A 5,305-nucleotide genomic window follows, 5' to 3' on the forward strand; every position below is an offset into this window, starting at 1 on the left:
ATCATGCCACTGCACTCCAGCCTGGGCAACAGAGTAAGAAGTCCGTCTCATTTTTGCTCTTACAAATGAACGATTAAATCAATGTCCTTAACTTATATCACTGTTCATTTGGCTAATTATCTTAGGATAAATTCCTAGAAGTAAAACTTCTGGATTTAATAGTTACATAATTAAAATTTTGATATCATTAAACTGTCCTCCAGAAAGATTAAATCAATTTACACATTGTGATGATCTTGTTTTTATTTACATTTTTATCATACCTTGGTGCATTTGAATATTCTTTCATATGTTTAGTACCATTGTATTTCTTTTATTTATTTATTTATTTACTTATTTACTTACTTATTGAGACAGAGTCTCATTCTGCCACCCAGGCTGGAGTGCAATGGTGCAGTATAAGCTCATTGCAGCCTCCACCTCCCAGGTTCAAGCGAGTCTCCTGCCTCAGCCTCCTGAGTAGCTGGGATTATAGGCAGCTGCCACTATGCCCATCTAATTTTTGTATTTTTAGTAGAGGTGGGGTTTCATCATGTTGGCCAGGCTGGGTTTGAACTCCTGACCTCAAATGATCCACCCACTTCGGCCTCCCAAAATGCGGTGATTACAGGCATGAGCCACCATGCCTGGCCTACCATTGTATTCCTTAATAAATTACTGGTTAATACTTTTCGCCCATTTTTCTGTTGAATAAATTTGTGTAAGTTTTTCTAAGTGTAAGGACACTTTATCTCTTATATATGTTACACATAAACTTTTCCCCTAGTGTATCAGTTAAACTTCTTCACGGTCATTTGCTTGTTTGTTTTGGCTAATCATTTTTGCGTATTAAAGTTTTCAATTTACACGTAGCAATTCTATTCATTTCTTTCATCCTTCAGTATATGTAATGGTTGTCATATGGGAGAGGATTAGGCATTTATGAAGAAGACAGAATCAGCCCGATGGGAGAAAGTTGCAACATGGCAGATTTTTACTAAAATAACAAACAACTTTCTCCTAATTAAGACTGTGAGATTCGGAATGCGCTGTCTCGCTGGTAGTGAGATCTCCATAATTAGGGGCTGTTAAGCATGAATTGCATGACCACTTGACAGTGATGCTGTGTGGGGTGAGGCCAGATGGCCTCTGGCATCCTTAATTATTTACGAGGCAGGTTTTTAATGGAATGCCAATAATGTAATTCAAATTGTTTTCCCCAGAGAACTTTTTTCAAAACTGCAACACCATGCAACATTTGGGGTTTCCAAGAGCAACTGGACCAAAGTTGATGTGGCCGATCAGGCAGCACTAAATAAAAAGAGTTCAGGACCACTGCAAACCGTAAGAAAGCATAGCAGGAGATTGTTAGTGGTCATATGCTTGTCATTCATGAGTTTTACTTTAATCACCATGCATCACCTTCCAGCCACAGAAATTTCCACTAAACCGTACAGCCTCACAGGAGCCGACCTCTCATATCTGGGAATGCAGATGGATGTAGGCAAAACTGACTGCCTACCATAGGTCAATTTTGGTTGTGGCCAGGCTTTTGAGAGTAATAGAACAAGGTAGTGCCAGGTATGAGTACAGAAGCAAACTAGTATGTTGCTGGTATTGTAAAATTGGTAGACTGAGTTACATAAAGGAGAGGAAAGCTCTCACCAAGTAAGTCTTAGGATAGGATGAGGCTCCATGCCTCTTAATCCATCTGACTATATAGTCATTCTCTTTTTGACCTTGGCTTACTGCTGCTTGGTAGACAGAATTGGGGAAAATGGGGTCAAACTTAGACCTGGAAGAATGCTCTCACTTTCTATGAATAGAAAGTAATTGAATGAATAATTACATAATTGAATGAATTATTACATACATTTAATATATAATGAAACACTGCTATGTGCAAAGCGTTGAGAATTCAGCAATGAACGGGAAAGATAGCAGCCACAGCCTAGTGGGGAAGACACCTTTAAACAATGACATCATAGGTTGTAAAAGGTGCTTGAGTTGCTCACAGCCATGGCATTAAAACCTGTCCTGGATATCAGAAAAGGCCTTCTGGAAAGGCTAAAATTAAAGCAGAGATTTAAAGAAGGAGAAAGAGATACTGCCCATGAAAAGGGAGGACAGGAGAAGAGAATAAACGATGGGGCTGCGTAAGTGTTTCACGGAAAGAAAAACGTGTAAAGGTCCAAAGCCAGAGAGAAATTTAGATTCGCACTTCCCTGGAATGGTATTAGGCTATTTCTGATGCATGTGATGTGGCAGCAAGAACCAAAATTTAAAATGAGAGACCAGGAGTTTGGCTCCCCGCCTTGCTAGTTCCTGGGTATGTGACCTTGGCAAATAACATCATCTGTCTTGATCTGAAGCTTCTCATCTGTCAAATGGCAGTAATAGCCTCTGCTCCACAGGTTGCTGTGAGAATGGGATTAGCTAATAGATATAAAATTTTGGCCGGTGTGGGACTAGGTTTTGAATATCCTTAAGCCTTGTTGAAGCTGTCAGTGACCAACATCTATTCTTTTCAGCTAGTCCAATTTTTTCTTGCTGTCTGTGAATATACATCAACTAGATCAGTTCAACAGAGTTTTACTCAGTTTCTACTTTGGGTCATTGTAGATTCAGACCCTGTGAGAATATGAAAGAAGTGTGACACGGGGATTGAAATGTAGAAGTTAGTTGGGAAGAGAAGGTTAGTCTAAAGAGGTGTTTGTCTCTTACTTTGTTTTTTTTTTTTTTTTGAGACAGAGTCTTGCTCTGTTGCCCAGGCTGGAGTGCAGTGGTATGATCTTGGCTCACTGCAACCTCTGTCTCCCAGGTTCAAGTGATTCTCTGGGCTCAGCCTCCTGAGTAGCTGAGATTACAGGTGTACACCGCCACGCCTAGTGAATTTTTGTAGAGACAGGGTTTCACCATGTTGGCCAGTCTGGTCTTAAACTCCTGACCTCAGATGACTCACCTGCCTCAGTCTCCCAAATTGCTGGGATTACAGGCATGAGCCACCACGCCCAGCCTGTCTCTTACTTTGCATATATATATCTGCAACTCCATCTGGTCTATGAGCTCCCGTAGGAAAGGATCTATAAAATAGGTTCTCTCTTTAATCCCAATAAGATTTCCAAGTGTCTGATTTAGATAGGTGCTCAGCAAATCCCAATGAAATAGAGCCAGTGAAAGTCTGGAAACTTACAGCAGATTTTAAACAGTAGTAAACACATACATAAATTAGAGGGGTTATCTGAAGGAAAATCTGTAAATCAGGGAAGTTTTATGGAGGTAAGGTTGGAAGGTTCAGCTTTTGTAGATGCTGTCAAAGAACTTTCAAAGTGGTTGTACCTTTTTATTCTACCAGCAATGTATGAGAAATGAATATAGTCAGCCTTTTTAATTTTAGCAATTCTGACAGCAGAGGAGAGATATTCCGTCATGGTTTTTTAATTTTACATTTTCTTGGGGACTAATGACTTTTTTTATTTTTTTATTTTTGAGAAGGAGTTTTGCTCTTGTTGCTCAGGCAGCAGTGTGATGGCGTGATCTTGGCTCACCTCAACCTCTACCTCCCGGGTTCAAGCAATTCTCCTGCCTCAGCCTCCCGAGTAGCTGGGATTACAGGCATGTGCCACCACACCTGGCTAATTTTGTATTTTTAGTAGAGATGGGGTTTTTCCATGTTGGTCAGCCTGGTCTTGAACTCCCAACCTCAGGTGATCCACCTGCCTCAGCCTTCCAAAGTGCTGGGATTACAGGCGTGAGCCACTGGGCCCGGCTGGTGACTAATGATTTTGGGTATCGTTACATATGATTGTTAGCCATTTGAATATCCTTTTTGTAAAGTGTCTGTTCAAGTCTTTTGCTCACTTTCAAAAATTATATTGACTATTTTTATATATTATGAATGCAAGACCTTTGTTGGATTTATCGACTGTGAATCTCTTCTCCCAGTATGTGCCTTAACTATTTATCCTTCATGGTCTCTTTCTATGGAAGAAGTTCTCAATTTTCATAAAAAAACAGTATGTCAATTTTTTAAGTGTTAGTTTTTTGTGTGTACTATTAAAGAAATCCGTACCTAATTCAAGATGATAAAGATATATTCTTTTTTTTTTTTTTTAGTTTTATTTTAGGTTTGGGGGTACATGTGAGGGTTCATTCTGTAGGTAAACTCATGTCATGAGAGTTTGTTTTATAGATTACTTCATCACCCAGGAATTAAGCCCCCAAAATATGGGACACTTCACAAATTTGCATGTCATCCTTGTGAAGGGGCCATGCTAATCTCTGTATTTTTCCCATTTTAATATATGTGCAGCCGAAGCAAGCACAAGAATTTTTTAATGAAATATTTTTTCCTAAATAAAAAAGAAATGCATGCATATGGTTAAAAAATCCAAACAGTCTGAAGGATAATAAAATGACAACTAAATCTTCTAATTGTCATGACCAAGTTCTTCTCCCCAAAGGCACCCACTATTAACGCGTTTTTATACATGCTTATAGATATTTTCTATGTATATGTTTATAATATATCTATGAATATTCTTTACTCTTACTCTTTCACCAAATGTTACATATTAGTAAGGCTGTCCTGCGCATTGCCATTTTTGTTCAACAGTATCTCAGCAATCTTTCAATGGTGACTCCTTTGAAGGACTATCTTACTCCTTTTAAGCAGATAATTGTGTTGTATTAAAGCTTTGTAATTTAAAGCTACTGACCCCTCCTAAAGGGATCAGCTAGATTGTGTTTAGTCTTTCCTTTCACAAACAGTGCTGCAGTAAACATCCTTGTGCATAGGACTTTGTGTGAGCAATGAAATGGCTTGTTCCAAGGGTATGGGTGTTTATAATTCTGCTAACTCGGGCCAAATTATCAAAAAGGTTATATTGGCTTATACATACTCCAGCAGGATATGAGGGTGCCTTTCCTTTCTCTCTGGAGTAACTGGGATTACAGGCATGTACCACCACGCTTGGCTAATTTTGTAATTTTAGTAGAGACAGGGTTTCTCCCGTTGGCCGGGCTAGTCTTGAACTCCTGACCTCAGATGATCCACCCACCTTGGCCTCCCAAAATGCTGAGATTACCACCTGGCAGGATTTAAATAAGAAGAGCAACGAAGAGAACACTTTTTATAGAAGGGACAGCATAAGCAAAGGCTTCGAGTGGTTTTCCAACCCACTGTTTAGTGTTTTAGCCGAATAATTCTTTGTTGTAAGGACTGTCCTGGGCATTATAGGATGTTTAGTGGCATCCCTGGCCTCCATCTATTAATGCCAGCACAACCTTCTCTCTCCGCCCGTTAGGTGTGACAACCTAAAATGTC

General features: G+C 39.5%; 1 non-coding gene across 1 annotated transcript; it reads right to left on the bottom strand.

Annotated features, from left to right (window-relative positions):
• Nucleotides 1–4,200: 4,200 nt before the first annotated feature.
• On the bottom strand, nt 4,201–4,304 carry LOC116524941. Its single transcript, XR_004257539.1, has one exon. It is a non-coding gene; the product is annotated as a U6 spliceosomal RNA (small nuclear RNA).
• Nucleotides 4,305–5,305: the final 1,001 nt, after the last annotated feature.

Source organism: Sapajus apella, unplaced genomic scaffold, assembly GCF_009761245.1.
Source record: "Sapajus apella isolate SASKATOON/1434 unplaced genomic scaffold, GSC_monkey_1.0 scaffold46, whole genome shotgun sequence".
In the NCBI taxonomy this organism is placed as follows: Eukaryota; Metazoa; Chordata; class Mammalia; order Primates; family Cebidae; genus Sapajus; species Sapajus apella.